At 47.6% G+C, this 25196-nt stretch overlaps 1 pseudogene across 1 annotated transcript in view; it reads right to left on the minus strand.

Annotated features, from left to right (window-relative positions):
- LOC149337667 (complement C3-like) overlaps window positions 1-23579 on the minus strand; it is a 166087-nt pseudogene extending 142508 nt beyond the window's left edge. Inside the window, exons 1-2 of the transcript XR_016284417.1 lie at window positions 23497-23579; window positions 15698-15858 (exon numbers count right to left, since the gene is read on the minus strand). The product of XR_016284417.1 is annotated as a complement C3-like (transcript). The remainder of the gene's footprint in view (window positions 1-15697; window positions 15859-23496) is intronic.
- Window positions 23580-25196: the final 1617 nt, after the last annotated feature.

Consider the following 25196-nt stretch of genomic DNA (forward strand, 5'->3'; position numbering starts at 1 on the left):
AAGGCTTGTCGACAGAAACTGCTCTTATAACACAAAAGGAAATTATTCTAGATTCATTTGAGAAACAATTGTGCACATTAGGTGTATTTATTGATTACTCTAAAGCATTTGACCATATTAATCATATCACTCTCTTGGAAAAACTAGGTCATTATGGCTTTCGTGGCACTTTTCTACAACTGTTGAAGTCTTACCTGCAGAACCGTAAACAGATGGTGGTCATTAATAATAAAAATTCTGATTTGAAGTTAATTACTGCAGGTGTACCACAAGGAAGTATCCTGGGGCCTCTATTATTTTGCATTTACATTAATGACCTCATCAACATTAGCAGTGTAGTAAAGTTTGTCATGTATGCTGACGACACCACCATGCTTCTTACCGGATCAAACCCCGCTGACATAATTAAAGACGCCAACCAAGCACTCGTAGAATTATCATCCTGGAGTTGTTCAAATTCACTAAATATAAATACAAAAAAACTAAAGCTGTTTTCTTCAGATCAAAAAACCGTATATTGGGCAAGTTACCTGCTTTAAAGCTGAATGATTCAGTAATTGACATCGTGCCTGCAGTCAAGTGTCTAGGAGCATTCTTCGATGAACACATGTCATGGAACTTGCAAGTGGAATCAGTTGCTACAAAGGTCTCTCGCGTGTCTGGTATTCTTTTAAAATTACGATCATATTTACCAAAATGCATTAAACTTCTAATATATAATTCATTATTTCTATCAAGTCTAAACTACTGTCACCTGGTATGGGGCACTACTACTGTTTCAAATAAAAATAAACTCTACATTCCTCAAAAGAAAGCAATTCGCGCCATCATGAACACTCCATTTGACAGTCACACACAACCACTTTTTACTGAATTAAACTTACTTCCTATCCCGGACATGTACGATGCTAACTTGTTCAGGCGCTATGAAGCTGGCATAAAAAAGAATAATACCGCATTAGTTAAGATTGCAAACCTAAAGCTAAAAACTAGTATTCGTACTACACGACAAGCTGAAACCTGGGAAATTCCATACTCACGAACAAATTATGGACTTCAAATGTTGCGTCATCTCCTTCCCTCATACTTAAACAAATGTAGGTAGAAGTTTCTTTTTTTTCGGTTTTCTTTTTGTTACGAATTTTATATTTCTTTAGTCATTGTTTAGTTTTTATTGCAGTCATTCTCTAGTTGACATTTCATGCAATATTTCTATGCTATTAAGAACTGCCTTCATAGTAGATTTGTTTCATACATGCCTGTATTTATATTCCTAACAACTGTACCAAGTCGCTTACCTTCTGTGAACTTCCATTTGTGTTCCTTTTCTTTCTTTTTTTTTCTTTTTTCTCTTTTTTTCTGAGAGCTGTGTACAATTAACTTAGAACAATTTTCTCTTGCTGTATGCCATGCTGCCATGTAGAAAAGGGCCGTGGGCCTAGTCAAGCCCATAAAGAGGCTTTTTGTCCACGACCCTCAGCATTTTTGCGGTGCTGAAATAAAGATTTGATTTGATTTGATTTGATTTGAGGTCGTTCACCATAGCGCGGCCGAGGGGCATCCGGTGAGAATCCGCGCAAGCCCATCTGACGGTATGGACAGTGGCGCAGTACTTGTCCGGCTTCGCTGCAGTGGAAGCACTGAGGTAGATTGTTCGCCATACGCCACACGTGTGCTTTGCGAACGGGCGGTCGAGTGTCAGGCGCATCAGCCGGAGCTGGATGTCGGGGTGCAGGACGGACGAGGACGGGCCTGTAGGGTGCCGGCGGTGCTGGCGCAGGGGTACGCAACGCGTCGCTGTAGGACATGACGTGCGGCGCAGGCGGCAGGGGGGATGGCATTGAAGGCACTGCTTGCCGGAGCTCTTGACGTATAACATCCGAGATGCCTCCAACACGCGGGTGTTGCTCGAGAAAGGGCAGCTTTTGCAGTTCTTCACGTACGATGCTTCCGGCAAGCTCGCGAAGGTCGCCACTCTTGTTGCCGTTCATCGGCAAGCGGAAGTACACAGCAGTAATGTTCGCAGAACGATCAAATTGCAAGAATCGCTGTTGTAGGGCACGGTCCATACTTGTCGCCTCCCTCTTAAAATCAGCCACAGTACTTGGAGGGTCACGTACAAGGCCGACGAAGATCTGTTCTTTAACGCCACGCATAAGGTGGCGCACCTTCTTTGCCTCCGACATGGACGGATCCGCGCGGTTGAAAAGCCGAGTCATTTCTTCTGCAAACATGGCGACGCGCTCATTGGGCCGCTGCGCTCGGGACTGTAGAGCCAGTTCAGCCATCTCTTTTCTTGCGTCGTTGCCGAATGTGCTGAGCAGCTTTTGCCGGCAATCTTGCCAGGTGGTGATGGTGGTCTCGTGGTTTTCGAACCACATCTTGGCGGCGTCTTCAAGTGAAAAATAAATGTTCCGCAACTTTCGCTCCTCGTCCCACGCATTAAACGCAGCGACCCGGTCGTAGTTGGTCAACCAGTCCTCAACATCCTCAAATTTGTCGCCATGGAACGGAGTGGGCATACGCGGAGCATGGAAGAACAGCGGCTGGACACTTACTGGAAGGTTAACGGGCTGGCTTGCATCTGCAGTCGTCGTGGTTCGCGGTAAGAAAAGAAGGGGACCACACTCGGGAGCTAAGCCTCTCAAGCGGCGGCTGGCCTTGTGCACAGGTGTGTCCACGGTGTGTAGCGGGACTTCGGAAGCACCCAAAAGCTCTTAGGACATGGGATGCACCCAGCACCTCCACCAAAATGTCACAGAAGCAGGTAGGCAGGTTTGGTTTGGTTTGGTTTGGTTTATGGGGTTTAACGTCCCAAAGCGACTGAGGCTATGAGAGACGCCGTAGTGAAGGGCTCCGGAAATTTCGACCACCTGGGGTTCTTTAACGTGCGCTGACATCGCACAGTACACGGGCCTCTAGAATTTCTCCTCCAAAGAAATTCCTGCCGCCGCGGCCGGGATCGAACCCGCGTCTTTCGGGTCAGCAGCCGAGCACCATAGCCACTGAGCCACCGCGGCGGCCGGTAGGCAGGTTTGTATTTGCCACAACGTCCAAGCGCCAGCGGAAACGGCCCGGCCGGCTAACCGACTAGCAAGCGAGCTCACGGGCGTAGAAGAGCGCGCGCCAGCCTCCTGAGCGCGACTACTAGGCGGCGGCAGTAATGCGTTGCGGCAATATGTACAGTCTTTGCCAAAAGTAGCCAGGCTGCACGGTTTGCTACTCAGTCGTATATTAAAGCTCTCAAGCTCTAAATATCTGTACGATAAGTAGAACTCCTGTACTCACCGTCAAATAACTTTTTGCTATTAATGGAAGCCGTGTGGGCTCTACTATACGAATGAGAAGCAAAACACGGAACCTGGTTACTTTTGGCAAGGACTTTACATTGATATCTTCATACGACTTATATGCAGACGCTCGATTCCTTGAATTTCGCAGAGGGAGGGAGTCGGTCAATATCCCACCCAATTCTCCGCTCATAATTTGGTAAACACTCTTGCAGTTTGGCAAGAGTTCTATTGTTGACCTCTTTAACTCCGCCCCATCCGTGCTGAAGCAGCGGTTTGGCGAGGGCCGGTCATGGGTGAGGCAGATTCTCACGCGGCGTGCGAGCTCCCGCCTTGGAAGAAGCAGTAGGAAGCGACGAGAAAAGGTCACGTGACACGCGCGCTTCTCGGGGACGCGATTTGATGAATGTCGCTGTCCGCACACACCGCCATGCGATTTTTTTTAAATAGGCGATACGTGTGGAGTCACAGCGCCAAGGGTAATCTTGTTTTCAATATTCTGAAAGCATGTATGGCATGTATGGCATGCATGTATGGCTACACACTTACAAATCCTACTCGCAGCGCAGGACAATACCCAAAGGACTTCGAGTTAATGTCAGGTGCTCCCTCGGTGCGCTCAGGCCTGAACTCCTCGCTCGATGGGAAAAAGTTTCAAATGACGCATCCCTTTCATTCATAGCTATTTTAAAAGAACATTGTCAAGAGCAGTTAAATTCCCTCGATGATCAACTTAGTAAGATAGAACTAAATTCGGTCGAAAGCCAGGCACTAGCAGATTTTGTAGCCAGAAAGGAACGCAAGCTGCACGATAAACGACAACATAAACAAATTAGAGATAAATTTCCGCTAGATACGAATACATCTGGACAGTTTAACAACCGCCCACCAATTTCGATACAGACAAAAGATACGCATTTTCCGCCGCAGGACACTGACAGCAACATTGTCGATATTTCCAAATCCCTAAGTGATAGCGACAAACGGATTCTGAAGCATGGCCTTACATTTTGTCCAACTAACAATAATTTTAACGAGTATGAACTTCACAGAGACCTCACAGAATTTGCGCGAAGATTGCGAATTAAGGAATTCTTTGCCGAAAAAGCAAACACCCCAATTACTAACCTAGCTCTTTCCTGTAACACGTGGTCAACACGTGCTCACCCTACTGCAGTAACCAGCCTTAATCCCATCCCTCTCAAAGCCGAAAGCACGTGGACGCCGGAAGCGCAGCAGAGTCCCGAATTAGACTTGTACATTAAATCTGTCTCGAAAGAAATTATAGACCAAACAAAGCAAGCTCGAAAACGCAGAAACGTTACCCCAACGGAACAGGCTACTCTGAACCACTTAGCTTCTAGAACCGATATAGTCATTAAACCTGCAGACAAAGGAGGTAGCATAGTTATCCTGCCAGCCGAAAAATACAAAAAAGAAGGTTTTAGGCAACTTAACAACCCTTGTCATTATAGGAAATTAGATTCAGATCCCACTTCAGAGTTCTGCAAATTGATTCTGAACAAACTGGCAAACTTACTATCAAGAGAACTAATCACGCAGTCCGATTACCACTTCTTCAATCCGCTAAACAAACAGGCAGGACGCTTTTACCTACTTTCCAAAATCCATAAGGTTTCCGCAGAAGACTTGTTTACCGCAGATATCCCCGGCAGACCTATCGTTTCAAACAATAACACGCCCACAGAGAACTTATCAATTTTCCTGAACAACTATCTTGCAGATATTCCCACCCACCTCCCTTCCTTTGTCGAGGATACACCGCACTTTCTCCGCATAATAGAGTCTCTGAATGACGCTTCCATTATCCCAGCAGATAGCATACTTGTCACACTTGACGTCGCCGCTTTGTACACAAATATTCCCATTAATGAAGGTATCGACGCACTCTTAAAAATTCTAACTCAAAGTCCTCACCCGCATGAAACTGAAGTGTACCTCACGCTACTTGAATTGGTACTAACACTCAACTACTTTGAATTCAATTCTTCTTACTACCTTCAAGTATTTGGAACAAGCATGGGCACTCCCTTCGCACCCACCTACGCGAACATTTTTATGGGGCTACTAGAATCTAAACTTCTAAATTCATTTCTTAAAAAACCACTCATATACCTGCGGTACATAGACGATATTTTCATGATATGGGAGCATGGGGCTGAGACCCTGAAGGCATTCGTCACACATTTCAATTCATTCCACTCCAGCATTAAATTCACCTTCAACTCCTCGAAAACGCAAGTCAATTTCCTTGACACCACTGTCCATTTAGAAAATAGCAAGCTCAAAACCACACTTTACAGGAAGCCTACTGACCGACAACAATACTTAGATTTCACTAGCCATCATCCAAGACACTGCAAACAAGGTATATTCGTAGGACAGGCAACGAGACTAAGAAGAATATGTAGCGACGACGATGACTACCTGAAACACCTCCACTCGGTAAAAAACACACTAATCACCAGAAACCATCCACAGACAACCCTTAATAATGCGTTCCAACGAGCAACCACTTTGAAACGAGATGTAGTTCTAAAAAAACGAACAAAAGCTAACAGTCAACGACCTCCTGCACTTATAACGAAATACTCAAACGCGCTTCCAAACATAAACAATATCCTGCGGAAATACCACCCCATTTTAACTGGTAACGACCGTCTCAAGAAAATATTTCCCGACGCACCAAGGGTAACATACAGACGCAACACAAACCTGAGGGACATCCTGGTGCATGCTAGGCTCGGTAAGAAACCACCACCGACAGTAACTTCATGCTCTCGACCCAGATGCAAGACATGCAAACATTTACAAAGGGACACTACGGTTAAAAGTACGGCAAGCGATTTCAGTTTCGATATAAAGACCAGTTTTGACTGCACATCGTCCAATATTATCTACATGCTCCAGTGCCCCTACTGCCAGAAACAATATATCGGAGAAACCGGACAAACAATGAGTGCCAGATTAAACGGGCACCGGGCTGACACAACACGGAATGAACAGAAGGCAGTGTCGACCCATTTTAATCAACGCCATCACAAATTCGACGAACTCAAATTGTTCATTCTTCAGTCAGGCTTCAAATCGACTAGGGACAGAAAATACAGAGAAGCATTCCTAATCCACAAATTTAAAACACTGCAACCAACAGGGATCAACATGTCCAGAGGAAACCTGGAATATCTCAGGTACATTCCAGAGTCAGCATAATTTTAAATTAACAAATGTCTTGCACGTGGTCAGACTATTTCCTAGAACCTCCCATAAGTATATTGTCGCTCCTTGCACCCTTCCCACGTCATATCTTCCACCCCATTTCCGGCCTTGTCACCCTCTTCATTCGTTCAACTTTTTTTTTTCTCCTAATCCCCTGCTACCAGTTCTCGGAAACCATGACACTCCTGTTACCCCCTCCGCCCCCACTTTTTGGCTTTCTCTGAACACGAGCCATTTCCCCCCCCCCCCCTGCCTTGTCCTTCCTTGGAAATGCCGCCTTCCTTTCTCCTTCCAGTGCCAGCCCCCCCCCCCCCCTTTTTTTCCCTTGTTCTCATTTCCCTGTACCACGCTGACTAATCCTTTTATCTGAGTTTTGCAGGTTCACCCAGCGCCTCCCTCCCCCCCCCCCCCCCCCCGTCGCAGCCCTTCAAAGCCTTTTGTTCATTGCACACCCCCCGGATATAGGTTGTTGCACTATTGCAGCCTAGGGAATGATGATTCACCTCCCTCCCCTTCCTGACACGCATCCCCTCCCAAACCACTTTCCTTCCCCACCCCCGGGGCCTTCCTCCTCGGAGCGAAGGCCCTATATAATCCCTGCCGATGATGAACGCTTTGCCCAGACGAAGACAAGTCCCCTTGTCGAAACGTTGGCTCTAGCAACCTGAGGTTTTCCCCTCCCTTGTTCATTTTGTGATCGCCAAGGACCATCTACCGCACCCTCTCTCTACCATGGACTTCAGTCAACGGAAGATGACGGAACAAGGTAAGCCTCTCCCCCTTCTTTCATTGGCACATGTAGCGTTGATAGGTGATAGTCAATACAAGCACATCCACAATCACTTTCCTCCCGGAGAACATGCACCATACATCAGGTTTCAGAGCGGCGCCAAAACCAATGACATAAGGAAACTGATAGCCGCTGCACCACAGAACATCACGCACTTCGTCATTCACTGCCGGACTAATGACCTTAAACACAGCAGTGCGGAACAGACCATTGAGGCCATGAATACACTGGTACACGAGGTCCATGCCAACAGACCAAACACGAAACTGCACTTGACAACCGTGCTTCCTAGGGTAGTCAACTTGCACCACAGACACATGCCACAATTCCGCCAACTCGCAGCTCACGCACAGGACTCGTTTAAGCTCAACAATTTTTTGCTGGACATGGAAAATTACCAAAAAGACGTTGAAATCATCCACCACGCTCAGATCCATCATGACCCCGAGGCACTCCTGGCCAGAGATGGACTTCACCCTAATTTTTTTGGCGTCCAAGTAATGGCAGACAACATAAGGTACCGGCTGAAAAACACATTTAGGCGGACGCTACAGCCCACTCATGCTCCCTCTCCCACTCTGGCCAACACTCAACAACAGACCACCCACAAAAGCGACAACACCCCTGAACGAACACAGCCTGCCCCCGCTAGGACCCAGGACACCTCCACACAGTTCACTCCAGAGACTCGCGACGCTGGCACACAGACGGTAACCGTGGATCCCACACCAGCGGAACAGCACGTAGGAATCACACCGAAAGTAGCCACTAAACAACAAAGCGACCACTTCACACAGACACCTAAGCGATTAGTGACGCACACTAGCACCCAGATTGTCACCGACGCGGACCTCGACACCGATACCACCCCCAAACAGAAGTCCCCTAAACACACAACACCCGTCAAGAGGTCCACTCGGCACAAGCGCAAATGACTCACATCTGGCAGTACCAATCGCCCCGAACCCAAAAGACGAATTTTCCTGGTCGCCAGAAAACTAGCCACTAAACAAACTAACTACCGATTCCACCTACACACTTACAAATCCTACTCGCAGCGCAGGACAATACCCAAAGGACTTCGAGTTAATGTTAGGTGCTCCCTCGGTGCGCTCAGGCCTGAACTCCTCGCTCGATGGGAAAAAGTTTCAAATGACGCATCCCTTTCATTCATAGCTATTTTAAAAGAACATTGTCAAGAGCAGTTAAATTCCCTCGATGATCAACTTAGTAAGATAGAACTAAATTCGGTCGAAAGCCAGGCACTAGCAGATTTTGTAGCCAGAAAGGAACGCAAGCTGCACGATAAACAACAGCATAAACAAATTAGAGATAAATTTCCGCTAGATACGAATACATCTGGACAGTTTAACAACCGCCCACCAATTTCGATACAGACAAAAGATACGCATTTTCCGCCGCAGGACACTGACAGCAACATTGTCGATATTTCCAAATCCCTAAGTGATAGCGACAAACGGATTCTGAAGCATGGCCTTACATTTTGTCCAACTAACAATAATTTTAACGAGTATGAACTTCACAGAGACCTCACAGAATTTGCGCGAAGATTGCGAATTAAGGAATTCTTTGCCGAAAAAGCAAACACCCCAATTACTAACCTAGCTCTTTCCTGTAACACGTGGTCAACACGTGCTCACCCTACTGCAGTAACCAGCCTTAATCCCATCCCTCTCAAAGCCGAAAGCACGTGGACGCCGGAAGCGCAGGAGAGTCCCGAATTAGACTTGTACATTAAATCTGTCTCGAAAGAAATTATAGACCAAACAAAGCAAGCTCGAAAACGCAGAAACGTTACCCCAACGGAACAGGCTACTCTGAACCACTTAGCTTCTAGAACCGATATAGTCATTAAACCTGCAGACAAAGGAGGTAGCATAGTTATCCTGCCAGCCGAAAAATACAAAAAAGAAGCTTTTAGGCAACTTAACAACCCTTGTCATTATAGGAAATTAGATTCAGATCCCACTTCAGAGTTCTGCAAATTGATTCTGAACAAACTGGCAAACTTACTATCAAGAGAACTAATCACGCAGTCCGATTACCACTTCTTAAATCCGCTAAACAAACAGGAAGGACGCTTTTACCTACTTCCCAAAATCCATAAGGTTTCCGCAGAAGACTTGTTTACCGCAGATATCCCCGGCAGACCTATCGTTTCAAACAATAACACGCCCACAGAGAACTTATCAATTTTCCTGAACAACTATATTGCAGATATTCCCACCCACCTCCCTTCCTTTGTCGAGGATACACCGCACTTTCTCCGCATAATAGAGTCTCTGAATGACACTTCCATTATCCCAGCAGATAGCATACTTGTCACACTTGACGTCGCCGCTTTGTACACAAATATTCCCATTAATGAAGGTATCGACGCACTCTTAAAAATTCTAACTCAAAGTCCTCACCCGCATGAAACTGAAGTGTACCTCACGCTATTTGAATTGGTACTAACACTCAACTACTTTGAATTCAATTCATCTTACTACCTTCAAGTATTTGGAACAAGCATGGGCACTCCCTTCGCACCCACCTACGCGAACATTTTTATGGGGCTACTAGAATCTAAACATCTAAATTCATTTCTAAAAAAACCACTCATATACCTGCGGTACATAGACGATATTTTCATGATATGGGAGCATGGGGCTGAGACCCTGAAGGCATTCGTCACACATTTCAATTCATTCCACTCCAGCATTAAATTCACCTTCAACTCCGCGAAAACGCAAGTCAATTTCCTTGACACCACTGTCCATTTAGAAAATAGCAAGCTCAAAACCACACTTTACAGGAAGCCCACTGACCGACAACAATACTTAGATTTCACTAGCCATCATCCAAGACACTGCAAACAAGGTATATTCGTAGGACAGGCAACGAGACTAAGAAGAATATGTAGCGACGACGATGACTACCTGAAACACCTCCACTCGCTAAAAAACACACTAATCACCAGAAACCATCCACAGACAACCCTTAATAATGCGTTCCAACGAGCAACCACTTTGAAACGAGATGTAGTTCTAAAAAAACGAACAAAAGCTAACAGTCAACGACCTCCTGCACTTATAACGAAATACTCAAACGCGCTTCCAAACATAAACAATATCCTGCGGAAATACCACCCCATTTTAACTGGTAACGACCGTCTCAAGAAAATATTTCCCGACGCACCAAGGGTAACATACAGACGCAACACAAACCTGAGGGACATCCTGGTGCATGCTAGGCTCGGTAAGAAACCACCACCGACAGTAACTTCATGCTCTCGACCCAGATGCAAGACATGCAAACATTTACAAAGGGACACTACGGTTAAAAGTACGGCAAGCGATTTAAGTTTCGATATAAAGACCAGTTTTGACTGCACATCGTCCAATATTATCTACATGCTCCAGTGCTCCTACTGCCAGAAACAATATATCGGAGAAACCGGACAAACAATGAGTGCCAGATTAAACGGGCACCGGGCTGACACAACACGGAATGAACAGAAGGCAGTGTCGACCCATTTTAATCAACGCCATCACAAATTCGACGAACTCAAATTGTTCATTCTTCAGTCAGGCTTCAAATCGACTAGGGACAGAAAATACAGAGAAGCATTCCTAATCCACAAATTTAAAACACTGCAACCAACAGGGATCAACATGTCCAGAGGAAACCTGGAATCTCTCAGGTACATTCCAGGGTCAGCATAATTTTAAATTAACAAATGTCTTGCACGTGGTAAGACTATTTCCTAGAACCTCACATAAGTATATTGTCGCTCCTTGCACCCTTCCCACGTCATATCTTCCACCCCATTTCCGGCCTTGTCACCCTCTTCCTTCGTTCACCTTTTTATTTTTTTTCTCCTAATCCCCTGCTACCAGTTCTCGGAAACCATGACACTCCTGTTACCCCCTCCGCCCCCACTTTTTGGCTTTCTCTGAACCCGAGCCATTTCCCCCCCCCCCTGCCTTGTCCTTCCTTGGAAATGCCCCCTTCCTTTCTCCTTCCAGTGCCAGCCCCCCCCCCCTTTTTTTTCCCCCTTGTTCTCATTTCCCTGTACCACGCTGACTAATCCTTTTATCTGAGTTTTGCAGGTTCACCCAGCGCCTCCCCCCCCCCCCCCCCCGTCGCAGCCCCTTCAAAGCCTTTTGTTCATTGCACACCCCCCGGATATAGGTTGTTGCACTATTGCAGCCTAGGGAATGATGATTCACCTCCCTCCTCTTCCTGACACGCATCCCCTCCCAAACCACTTTCCTTCCCCACCCCCGGGGCCTTCCTCCTCGGAGCGAAGGCCCTATATAATCCCTGCCGATGATGACCGCTTTGCCCAGACGAAGACAAGTCCCCTTGTCGAAACGTTGGCTCTAGCAACCTGAGGTTTTCCCCTCCCTTGTTCATTTTGTGATCGTCAGATACAGATGTGCAACGGCAACTAGGTATTTCTGTAATAGCTGAATCATTAACTATGAGATTTGAGTTAACAATCTTATTAGTTAAAAGATTCACTTGCTTTCTTTTTTTTACTTTCTCCAACACTGATTTCACTTTGCCGCAGTAGGTTTGTTTTTGCCCCAAGGAGGAGGAGGAGGATATAGAAGAGGAAAGGCAGGGAGGTTAACCGAAAGAAAAATCGGTTTGCTACCCTACACGGGGGGGGAAAGGAGTGAGGGGATAAAAAAAAGAAAGAGAAAGGAGAATAACAGAAAATTGAAGTCACTATAAAGCGTCACTGTTCATTAAAGTCACAGCCTATCGTGCAGGCCATAAGTTCTCAAGAAGCGGAGCAGTGCCTTGCAAGCCTTCTCCGCCGACGACCGCCGCGGCCAGTGGCCGAGAATCTTCATTTCCGTGAAAGGGCGCGGATCTAGGCGCTCCAGCGCACGGCTGAGAGACTGCCTTTTGGTGGTGTAGGCAGGGCAGTCACAAAGAATGTGGGTTTCGGTCTCGTCATGCCCGCAGATGGAACATGCAGGACTATCAGCCATACCGATTAAGAATGAGTAGTGGTTGGTGAAAGCTACACCAAGCCAGAGGCGACACAGCAAAGTTTCTTCTCGTCGTGGTAGGCCTGATGGTAGCCGGAGCTTCAGATCTGGGTCCAAGGATTGTAAACGGGAATTGCAAAATGGGCCGGAATTCCACGCGGCAAGCGCGATGATGTCCCGCGCAAGTGCGCGAAGCCTGCTCGCTGCATCCGATCTCGAAATGGGGATCGACACAAAATCGCCGTCGTCGTTAGCAGTTCGCGCGACCTCATCCGCGCGGTGATTACCTGCTATGCCGCTGTGCCCCGGTAGTCATTGGTAGATAATGTCATGTCCTTTGTTGATGGCAGAGTGATGTAGCTGTCTAATTTCTGCGACCAGTTGTTCATGGGCTCCACGGCGAAGAGCAGCTTGTAAGCCTTGGAGGGCAGCTTTCGAATCGGTGAAAATAGACCACCGCTGAGGGCGCTGCTGACTGATGTATTCAATGGCGGCCCGAAGAGCGGTGAGTTCTGCACCCGTCGAAGAAGTTCGGTGACCTGTCCTAACTCTAATTTCTGTAGTGCTTGCGGGTATGAAGAAGGAGCCAGAAGAAGAGATAGGGTTCACTGAGCCGTCGGTGTAAACGTGCACCCTGTTTTCATGGTGCTCATGTAAATATTCAAGGGTGGTTTAAATTTCCGGAGCCCTTTACTACGGCGTCTCTCATAGCCTCAGTTGCTTTAGGACGTTAAACCCCAATAAACCAAACGAAACCAAACACCTGGCACTGACTCATCAACGGCTGCAAAACAAAACCGCCTTCGCTTCCAGAGCAGCGCGCGCTTAGACAGTTGCTTTCAGGGCAAACGTAGCACCTAACGGCGGTTTTTTGACTATGGACTTCGCTAGAGAACTCACATGAGTGTTCACGAATGACCAACATCGACGTCTTCAGGGTAATACATAAACCGGCGAAAACTTGCGGCTGCGCGAACCTCAATGCCCCTTTCCAGGCTAGAATCGCCTTCAAATGCTGGTGCTTATGTTTTTGTCGAGGACATTAGATGAAGCACGCGCAAGCAAGTCCTCCACGAAGCTATTCACTTCCATAAACGCCGCCGCCGGCAGAAAGGAAGCGTAGCAGTCGTCGCTGAATCGAGGTTACTCCGCGAGCGACGGGAGCACGCAACAACGCTCCCAATGACGTCGCGTTTTTCACGAGTTGTTTTTGTCACCAACGTGCAGACTGGCAGTCTGAAATGCTTCTCCAAATAACTTTTCCAAGCTGCCTCCCCTCGACCAGATTCTTTCTCTCTAAACTAAGCACGGCTGACCTAGACGGGTATTATCGCAAGCCGTTAGGGATAGGAGTGTCGTGTTCGGAGGCCACAGAGAGCAGCTCCGCTTTATCATACGGCGCGACTTTCAAGCGATAAACGTGGACTTCTCATGACGCTGTAGCCGGCTTCATGAACATGCGCTCCTTGCCGGCGCAATTGCCGCTAACGTCAAATTCAACACGGCTCTTGATCGAAGCCATTTGCTATACCTCTCGCCACGTTAAATTTCACTGATTCCGGGGCCTGCCAGTCACCCAACCTGCTCCTTCGGTACTTTCCGAAAAATAATTAGGTTTGAAGAGTTTGCGAACGCTATAGTGCCAAGCAAAACACTAATGAATGGCGAAAATCAGTCCTGACCAGTGCCTGTGTTGTGTGTGCTCATCCATTGGTCTTTCCCTTCCCTCGTTCTGGGAACCCTCGCAGTGATTACAACTGGGCGAACGAATATCACACTTCGAACAATGGGATGAAGGAAATGCTGACCTTTTGCCCGTACCCGTTTGGTGTTAAGGGAGAGAGAGAGACTGAGTACCTTGTCGTACTGTGTTTTTAGTTCGCTCGATGGCGATATAAGCACATAAACTCATCATGCAAAGGAGCTCGGTCTGTCCGAGTTTATAAAAGAGCGCTTCTTAAACCAACGAAAAAGCATACCGGCGAGATGAGGTTTCCTGTTTGGTTGGCTAGTTAGTGATGGGCCTAAAATGTGGACTGTTCTGTGGAGTAGTAGCTGAGCCGGGATATAGTGGATAGATCTTGCCACCACAGTTGCGATTCTCTCCCCCTTCTGGAGACTAAATTCTACGGAGTGTTTTTCCTTTTTACAACTTTAACACATGTGAATTATCCGGTGTGAGGTGCGTATGTAAATTTGCAAGGAATACTTTGAGATTTGCTACGAGAAAAGTCAGTTTTCCTTCTAGGTATGGGTTGAAACTCTAGGCTGCTCACAGCGGCAAACCCCACTGGGCCAATGGCTCTAAGCGACCATATGAAGGATTGATCATTTGCGCATGCCCTGTCGGCCGCTCTTAGTAGCGGCATATACATACAATGTGCGGTAACATCAAGTTACATGTCTCTATTAGAATGCTATGCCATGGCTCCATTGTGCATGCGTACATGGCCCCGAGACCCCAGGTGCAGGACTGCTGCAGGCGCACCTCTCTTCTCGGAGTGATCGGCCCCTCTACATTGGCGCCTCGTGGTCACGGTATGTGGTAGCAGTGCACAATAGAGCTATGCTAAACCCACCTATTGCCCAGTGAAGGTTTGTGCTCCTTAAGCTCTCAAAAGACCCCAAATGCAAAATTTTAGATGTCTCTAGGGACGAAGAGCAGAGAAAGGTATTTTTAACGAGCATCTTCCAGCTTCACCCTGCTACTCACCAGTGTCTCGCCTGTTGCCCGTTCCTTTGGCGACCCTATTTCAGCCGCTGTTTTCAGGAGCGTGCTGGAGACAGTAAAGAGGATCGCTGACAGTGATAATGCTTGAGCAGGTCCTGATAGACATTACGACAAGAATATGCCGATATCTGAGACTTTTGTACTTCCTTTCTTTGCGTCACAAGATGGAACTGACCGGTGTAGCTTCTCTTATGTGTTGACAATGACGTGCTCTGTCCATGCGAGTCTTACCTCGCCATACATCATCGAGACAAGGCGTACCTGATTACAGTTCCTTCATTCCTTATCTTGAGATGCTTTATCCACGCAAAACAACTTTCCTTTTCTTTCCGATCCGTTGTCTCCCTCTACTCATAAACAACAGAAAACTAAATGAACACACGCCGAGTGCAGCCGCAGACCACTGGTTAACGTTTCAGGGAATCGACCTGTCTCAAGACGCGTCCTCTTGTCGAAACGTGTGCTAGCGAAGTGACGCTCCTCGCGCAACACTTGTTCATTTATTCTCGAGACTCCCGTATGTCCGCCGTGCCTATACTGCAAATCTGCATCAGTGCGGTAGTAAAGTGGTCATCGCCCCGTTAACGTCCTTGCCTTTCTTTCCTTCCCTATCGCTCTTTCTTTCCTGAAAACTCACCTGGGCCGAGACTGAGGGTGTCCTGGTAGATGGGCAGTGTCTCACGCCCGATGCTGCTCAAGGTTAAAGTGATGATCCTTGGCAATCCCCGGCTGAAGACAGCAATCGTCTCATCGACTCCGGGCCGGACCATTCTGGGCGCTACGACGACGCAGCTCCATCTGGGTGGTTATCCAGCATTCAGTGGAGCACGCATACTATATAGAATTTATTCAAATTGACTTTTTTAAATGTTCAACAACTGCGGTGAAAGGGAGGTCCATAGGACTTGACCTATCTGCACGGTGCCCTGTCGACGTTTACTTAACACTGCAGCATTGGAAAGACAGAGGTCATGAAAGAAAGAACAAGACGGCACTAGAAGCGAAATAATTGGATGGCTCACGGTCAAGAGAATGAAGCAAACAAACGCGGACCTTTAGAATATCCCAAAAAAGCAGCCAAAATAACACAGGGTAGTACGAAAGAAGCATTTTCGGAATTCGAAAGCCATAGATATACATGCACTGATATCATCGGCATTATAAGCCGAAGTGAGGTCCTGACAGAACCGGTTTCCATTACAGTGATCTCAGTTAAAGAGCTTTTCAAGGCATTTTTCCTCATTACACACATGCTTGCTGGACGCTTTATGAAGGGTAATGATTAGTTAAATAGCTTTTTAAGGAACAAAGTTAAAAAAAACGGTTTTGTAAACACCTATATCAGCAGCCACATATCTTTCAGGCAGCCTTAACAGCATACCTGTTTGGTGTTGAGAATATCAGTTACTGACTCTCTCAAGAAGTTTTCTCCGCGCTCGGCACCATAGTTCGTTTAACTGATGAGTGCACGTGTCATATGTGGTAGTGTGATCGTTTTCGAATATGTTTGAATGATACTGAAAAGTAAGCGTTTCTAAGCATAACATCGAGCTTAAGTTGACAGCCGATCGGATTTCACAGTGGCAATCGAACGTTTTACATAGAGAGCCTAGAATCTCGAGTAGTCTTTGTAGGGAGAGGGGCTTGCTCCACATGTCCAGATTTAGGTCTCATCAGGCTTCGGCTTCTTGAACGGAATAACTGCATACACGAACAAAGCTAAGACAGGAACGCGGTGCTTATAGAACTCGTTCTGACAACAGCATGCACGAGTGCGCATGCTGTATCATAGGAGCGTCAGTGGTCTTCACGCGTGTGTCTGCATCTCAAAGAGCGGCTGCATCTGCTGAAAATTATATACGACCATTGAGTAGGGGAGACTGGCGTAGAAAAAGACATTTTCATAAGATATGAGACATGATATATGTACCGCAACTGAGCTTAAAGCTCACAAGATTCGGCTTTCCCAAGGAGGGGAAAAATTGCAGCGTGAGTCTTGTGAGCGATAAATGTAAGAAAGGAGAAAGAAATCCGCATGCAACTTCCTTCGGTACAGTGCAGCACGAGCGAGCAAACATATTGTCTTAACTTAAATATTATGTTCTTGAGTTAGCTATTGTTCGATAATGATGACAAGTTTAAGAGGGTTTTCTCCTCGCGTTTTAACCAAATGTTACTTCAACGACTGCCTACAAGCGTGGAGAGACGTGACATCCTGCTGATCAACACGGCTTAAACCAACAATGGCAGTTTTGTATCACGCATGAAACTTTTGCCTGTGCTTTAACGCGTAGCGTTGTCGGCGTTGTGAGCGAAAAGGAAGGTGGTCCACCTAACATCCAGGTCATGGAAGCTTGTGATGTCATCATTACCAGTCAACCGGATTGTGCGCAAACTGCCCACCGTGGCAGGTGTCAGCGAAATTACTGGTCGCGACAAGTTGCTCGGGAAGAGCAACTCAGGTCACCCAATCCCCAACTGTGTTTTAAACAGCCACTTGCCGGAGTGGCGGCGCATCGCTTATCCGCTGCTCCACTGCGCCAGGATGGTTGAGGACTCTCCGTGGTGTATAAATGTAAAGAAGACAATGGCCTTGCCTGCGAAGCGATGCGCAAAGAGGACTACGGGCACCTGAACGGACCCGTTAACACTATCGCGTCATACCCTTTCGGCGGAGCTTAAGCGTCTGGAGTTTTTTACCCTTGTCTATGATAGTCGGAAGGTGTTATCTGGACGGAGCAAATAGGACACGTAGAAAACTGTGCAGGCCATTAAAACTTTAGAAGCATGAACTGCATAAGACTTTTTTCTGATCGCAACGATGTACTCTCTTCGGAGACAACCTTGAATACGTATAAAAGACGATGTGGAAATGATGCATGCTCTGCAAGCCGCCGCGGTGGCTCAGTGGTTATGGTGCTCGGCTGCTGACCCGAAAGTCGCGAGTTTCTTACCGACTGCGGCGGTCGCATTTCGATGGAGCCGAGATGCTAGAGAACCTGAAATTGGCTTTTGGGGAAGTAAATGGTGCAGTATCTATCTCACATATCTCGATGGACACCTGAACCGCGTAGTAAGGTAAGAGACAAAGGAGGGACTCAAAGAAAGGAAGGAAGACATGCCGTAGTGGAGCAGATGCTAGACGCCCCTGTACTGGGCCATGTCAGTGCCCGTCAAAGAACCCCGGGCTGTAGAAATTATCCGGAGCACTTCACTACGGCGTCGCTCATAGCCTGGGTCTCTTTGGGACGTTAAACGCCCTTAAACCATATAAAACGAACGTGCTCTGCTGGGTACGACCAACAACCGAGAGATCAAAAGCTTGTGTTAAGCACTTTACGAATCGAACTAGACCACATGTCCTGTCGATTGAGCCGAAGCGAAAGAACTATGGCTGTGGCAAAAACAGAAAAAAGTTGTGAAGAAGGCAGGAACCTTAACAGTATCATGTAGCCTGGCTACACTTAAAGCCTGGCTGTTGTCCCATATGGTCCGTATCATATCGGGGAACAAAGGAAGACGAGGTTTTGGACACTGGATACGCATTTGTTACGAGAGTAGGCTCAGAAAGATTGAGCGGCTGCCCACTGAGCTACTGTCACGTGAATTCAATGGAAGGCCGAGAGTTTTAATTTTTGAAGGGCGTTTCATACTGCCCCCCCCCCCTTTTTTTTCTCCGCATTTTAAATGTTTACTGCGTTCGGCTTCAGAAGCCCTCCTCATATTCATTGATCGTGTTGCTAGGCTTTCAGCACATACGGCTGTAATTTATTTATTTATTTTATTTAATTATTGTAAGGGATCGGTAGCGTTCGCGGGGGTCATTGGAACGCGGCTGGTGGCGCTCAAAGCGAAGCGTCTCCTTTCTTGGAACGCGGCCGCTCGCGAACGCGCCGGCAAGTACGGGTGTCCCCCCGCCCCGCGGTATCGATTCGCGCACGTGCTGGCACGAACGTCTATTTGTTTGTTTTTATTTTGTGGTGGAGAGGGTGGTTTTACCTTGTTGAAGCCGGAGGGCTGGCCATGCCCTAGAGAACCAATCATGTTGAGAGCACAACATGATAGGAAGTTACCGAATGTGGGCTGGGCCTTTAAGGCTTTAAAACCGGGCCCCGGAGCTGGAAGCAGGGTTCTGGGCTAAGGTGAGATGCAACGCATCTGCGGCAACGCCGAGTAGGGGCCTCCCCTAGTATTAGCCAGTTCCGCCCTTTTTGTTGTTTGTCCTTGTGCCGTTAATTTGTCTCGAGTGTCTAAACTTCTATACGCTGTAAATATTTGTGTATAAAACTTCAAGTATCCCTTTTTGTTATCCCTGTGTCTTCAAGTCTTCAAGTTGAAACCACCCGTCTCTGGCGGGGCACCTATGGTGCAAAGAAGAAGAAGAACCTGAAATTTACTCTTATTATACCCTCAGGGCCATTACGGCATTACAGAGGGGAGTGGTTACAAAAAATGAAATTTAACAAACAGGAGTTAATTAAACAGGCAAAGTACAAACATGACTACTACACATACATTGTTGTAGCCAACGCGGTGGCTCAGTCGCTATGGTGCTCAGCTGCTGACCCGAAAGACGCGGGTTCGATCCCGGCCGCGGCGGCTAGAATTTCTTTGGAGGAGAAATTCTAGAGGCCCGTGTACTGTGCGATGTCAGTGCACGTTAAAGAACCCCAGGTGGTCGAAATTTCCGGAGCCCTTCACTACGGCGTCTCTCATAGACTTAGTCGCTTTGGGACGTTAAACCCCATAAACCAACTAAACCAACCAACACATATATTGTTAGCTAAGGCGTTCAGGGAAAGAAAAAAAACAATAACACAGTATAAAATACAACCTAGTTAAACAATGTTAGCTATGACATTCTTGAATAAATGATGATCGGTGATGGTGGCCGTCGAAGAAGGAAGGTGATTCCAGTCATTCGATGTGCGTGGTATGAATGACTGAAAAAAAGTTTTTGTTCTGCAGAAAGGGATGCCAACCTTATGAATGTGATCTAGTCTTGATGATAAGTACTGAGGGGGTGAGATAAGTTCGGTATAAAACTGCGGGTGATAGAATAACTTGTGAAAAAGGGAAAGGCGAAAAATTTTGCGACGTGATGATAAGGATGGTATGTTAAGGATAGATTTCATGGCACTGATGCTGATTGTTAGTGGTTACTTATAAGAAATAAAACGAAAGCAATGGGTTGCAAATATGTGTATCGTTTATCCTCGCTCTCCACTACACGTTGCTGTAATCGAATATAGGGTGGAGCGGTTAATACTAAATTTGAGAAACAGCAAAAAAAGCGCTGCTTCCACGCTGTCAGATAGCCTCTGCAGGCCTTGTTTTGGTTGAAAGTGTTAGTCACATCGTTTTCTGGGGCGTTCTTAATACACACTCAGGGCACTTTCTGGCAACAGTTGCGTAATACGCACTCCTAGAGTCATCCAGTTAGGCAGACCCGATTTTTTGCTTAGGTTGCTGTACTGTTTGCCATTAAGATTGAAAACTAACCCCCAAAGTAATAGTACAGCAGAAGTCGACAATACAAGGCAGAAATGTCAAACGTTTTATGCGGATAATGATAACAATAATTAGTCACGAAGTAACCTTTGTATGTTGCTTGTGTTGAGTACCTCTCTGTCTTCGCCCCCCCCCCCCCCCCCCTCAGTTTTGCGTGCCCATTCGCGCTTTCTTTTTTATTGCTGCGAAAGCAATACTGCTTGCACTTTTCTGCCATCGATGGATGTTCATCCTTCGCTCCGGCGGAGCTGCGGCGCGCTACCACGTGACCGCGTGACGTCACGACCAGAAGAGAGCTGGGGGCCCAACTCCTCTGATCGATGGAGGCTCATCCTTCGCTCCGGCGCAGCTGCGGCGCGCTACCACGTGACCCCGTGACGTCACGACAAGAGGATCCGTCCGTCCGTCCATTCATTTATCCGCAACCTCGGCCGCCGGCTTTGGCCGCCTAACTCGGAGTTTCTAGGCAATCATCCGTTAAGGTGGGTTCAGACGGGAGGACGGGATCGCGGATGGTCCGGGCGCGTCAGCGCTCTCCGCGCGCTACGTGACGGGAACGTCACGGCTCTGAGCGACCTTGAGCGGTCGGCGCAGACTTTTCCGGGCCCGGATCGCGGACCGAGTGAAAAAGGCGAGCGCCTTTATCAATCCGCGCAGACCGAGCGTCCGCCGCGGAACGGGATTGTTTTTGCCATTTTTTGCTTCTAGGCGCGCTCGTCTGGCTAGCTATCCTGAATGAAGTCGGCTTTGCTCCGTTCTGGCGCCTTCCGTTTTGGCGGGTTTTTGGCCGGATTTGCAGCTCGAGTGCTGCATTGTGTGTCCTGCTTTTCGTGTTTCGCTCACTGCGCTGTTCACTCCGCGTATGCTGCACTGCGACGTACTGTGTATTTGAGCGTGTGCGTAAATGCCCGCTTTGCTTTGCTGTTTTTCTAATTTGAGTGAATTTGGAAAGAAGGCGCTCAGTGAGCCAGTATCTGGTAAAACTGCTCTGGACTCAGCCGCAGCAAGCGTTTGTCCTCTCCGGGTCGCATTCAAGTAGGTCCTCGTACAGCAGGTCCTGCATGCCCAAGCACTTTTCTTTCCAACCATGACTTTGCCCAACATAACAGTTTTTAGCCACGAAAGCTTCCTCCTCGTCCTCAGACGCTTCAATGGCTACAGCCAGTGCGGCGAGACGACGTTTTCTCTCGGAGTTCATGTTGAAGCTCTCGGCAGCTGAGTTTTCGAAGCCACGCAAACAGCGCAAGCACGCCGTGGGCGAGAGGACGCGCGAATTGTCTGCTGCGTTCGTGTGAATGCTCGACGTCCGGACCGTCTCCCGGAGCTTGGTCACGCGTCACGATAACCGCGCTCACGCGCGCGGACCTACCGCGATCCGGTCCGTTCATCTGAACCCATCTTTAGCGTCAGCCGCTCGTTTTGGCAACCGAGACACGCATAAATCTCCCAGCACGTGGGGGCCCTCGTGTGGTGAGTATAATGCCATGTAAAACAAATGGGCAAAACTTTGATAAACATAAACTAAGAGCACTACCAAGACACACCACAAGCAAAACCAGGCGCAGCCAGGGCTATTGCTTTCGCAACTTACCGGGATTAACCAAGCTAAGCCTCTGCCAATTTTTTTTTTTCAAAATGAAAATAATCTAACTCGTTCGACCTGCCATTCCACTACAACTATTCCCTCTTGAGTTCTATGCTGTGATGGTTTTTTGCGGTGCTGCCGTATCTGTTGCATGTAATGCGACGGGTTTATTGAGAACTCTAGCTTGAAAACTCGCAGGTGGGATCATATTCAAGGACGCAGCTCATCCAGTGCCATAGCTGAGCCATCTTTCACGTACCTTTTTCCGAAATGGGATGGCTTGCGGTACACAAGGAGCCCTTTTGCCGTGTGCCTGTCCCCATCCTTCGGGCTAATTTCCGCAGGCTATCACCAACCCACCAGGCTAACAACTTCAGAGAAATCGGTGTCACTACGCCTCTACTTTTCAAGAACAAGCGCAAGGAACACAATAGACTAGACAAAATGAGGACGACAAGGACGTCCTCCGGTCTGCTGCCTGGGCTGGCTCATCGTAATTATGGTGGGCAAACTGGCACAGCATAAGGAGTTACACTGCAGCTTCTGTGTAAAAGGCCTTTCAAAGGAGAACGAGAATACGACCTCGACAAAACGAATTCATCCTGTCGCAGGAGACAACATAACGTGTCCACCTCTGATGTAGCAAGAATGCCGCTTTCTGATTCGCAAGGACACCGTAATCATGGTGTATAAGGCGGATTAGAGGAGTTAAATGGCACTAAGAATAGCCCGTTGGGTGCGAGGAATGTGATAGATATATACACTTGAAACGGTGAATGGACATTCGGTCGCGTTAATAATGATTAGCATTCATATAAGCGAATAAGTACGTCGGTCTTATTCGGATATTTTCTTCTTCCTTTCCCCTGCTTGTGAGGGTTACTTTTTTGGGCTTTTTGTTGGCTTCTAAATATTTCAAGGTCTAATTCCAAGTAGGTTAGCTTAGAATAGAGCGAAAACTGTATTATGCCGCAGGTGTTCTTTCGCCGGGCTGTATTGAGGCGCGCTGTGTTTCAATGCGGTCTGTCCTTCCTCCTTGCACGTCGTTGAGCATGAGAGCACGGTATGAAGCGCTGCGACAGTGAAACCGAAGCCGGCAAGCAGTCTTTCTTTTTATGTTTCAGCGCTAAAGGGAGGGTTAATTGTCCGATTCTAAGCAAGACGTTTGGTTGTTAGATTTCGCGCTGAGACTTTTTTCGTGTGTGTCTATGGAGTGCGCATTTCGGTGAAGTAGTAGATAAAAATGCAAAAATTTTCGTTTAAGGACACTGACACAGATAACGAAGGAAATTTCGCGGCGCTACAACTATAAATACAAAGAATTATGAAATCCTACTCACGCTGTCGGCACGCAGAGGACACATATCCAAAATATCCAAGTAAGCCTGTGAGCGCTTGACGGCCACATGCTTGTAGCTGGTCGCCCTTGCGCGGTCAGCTGCTAAATTCCTCGAGCGGCTACGGTGCCGCAAGAACACGGAAGCCAACGTATCTGCGCTGCCCGCGTCGAAATACTTTGTTAGCGCAAGCCTGGGCCTATCTTTCCGGGTCTCGTCTTTCGCGCAAGCAGTTATCTTGCCCTACGGTTTGACCGTTGAGTCAGCGCTCGGCAGCGCTCGGCAGCGCCCTCTTGGATGTGAAAATTGGCGTGTTGAAAATAAGCATGGAGGCGATGCTCAACGCCCTGCAGCCAGTGCGCTCTAGTCCCTTGTCTAAGCAGTTGTTCTTTGACTGATGAGCAGCCATTCGTCTGCTCCTGCCTTATTTCATTCCTTGGCCAGGCCGAGCACCGGCATCAGCTACTAGCCCAATTATTTGTGTCAAGGCAGAGTAAGCTTGACCGTCGCAATGATTTTGCAGCGTTAGCGCTCTTTGTTTTTTCGTCGGTTCTGCGTCGCCCGCGGCACCATCCGCGGAAGGCATTGGCCGTGCGGTAAGATACGGCGGGACCACTAGCGGCGCGCCGCACTTTTCCAAATCCGGCGAGACCGTGTTCTACATCGCCTTTAGCTAAACAACCTACATCAGGGGCCTATATTTGCCCAAAGCCGAAAGAAACTTCCCTTCTACTACGGCAAACAGGATCCGCGTGGGGCGTTTGTCGTCTAGTTTTGCCGATTACAGTCATATCACTTCGAAACAGTTTCTTCAGTCAGTAACGATGCTGCTACAATGGACGTATGCTAGTCGGCTGGACATGCCCCCTTCATTCATCACAACCATGTTGTTAGGGTCTGGCCCGTACTGTGTCTCTCGTGCATCTGGATCAACAGCGAAGTGTCATTACCGGTCACAGGATACTTGTACTGCTGCGGATTTCATCGTTATAGGCAGGGTACGGCTGTTTACCACTGAGATAATTAACATGCAAGAATTGAGCTTAGAGCCATGAAATCGTCGGATGCAGGTTTGGAGTCGACTTCACTGCAGTTCTACGGCATTGTGGAAGTGAGTTTGCAGAGAATGCGAATTAAATGCTTTTCGTGCCTAAAATAATCGGATTCCTCGCTCTCCTTCTGTATTTGTATTCCCAACGAACGTCTCAATGCAGTGTGGCATGTACGAAAATTTCAAATAACGGAGTTTTGAACGCTGTGTCCCAAAATGTCTTTCCCGAGCAAACACAGATATCTGTCGCACGTCTGGGCTAGATCCTAACGTCCTGCGTCAAGCTCGGACGTTTGTCGGACGTACGAACACAATCCGGTTTGGGCATCCGTATCCGTACGTCCGTCGGAGGTACGGACAGCGTCCACTTTTGTATATCTGCATGAGACACGAGGCGTACGTCCGAAGGATTTCCCAGGCCATGAGTATGGACTTCTTTTTCCACAGAAAATTCGTGCCTTTCGTGTATGTATAATGTGCACATATGCAGTTTGCTTTTTTAACCGCGAAAGGCTTATTCTGCAAATCTGCTTCCAAGAAATTATTTGCACCAGTTGGAGGGTTTGACGCGAAGACATTTGTAAACTCATGCGATTCCACTCCTAGGCTGCAGTGCAAGAGCCGCCAACGAGCTAAATTAAGTCCTGAACTC

The sequence above is a fragment of the Amblyomma mixtum genome, chromosome 7 (genome assembly GCF_055824585.1).
Source record: "Amblyomma mixtum isolate Tamu chromosome 7, ASM5582458v1, whole genome shotgun sequence".
NCBI classification, from domain to species: Eukaryota; Metazoa; Arthropoda; class Arachnida; order Ixodida; family Ixodidae; genus Amblyomma; species Amblyomma mixtum.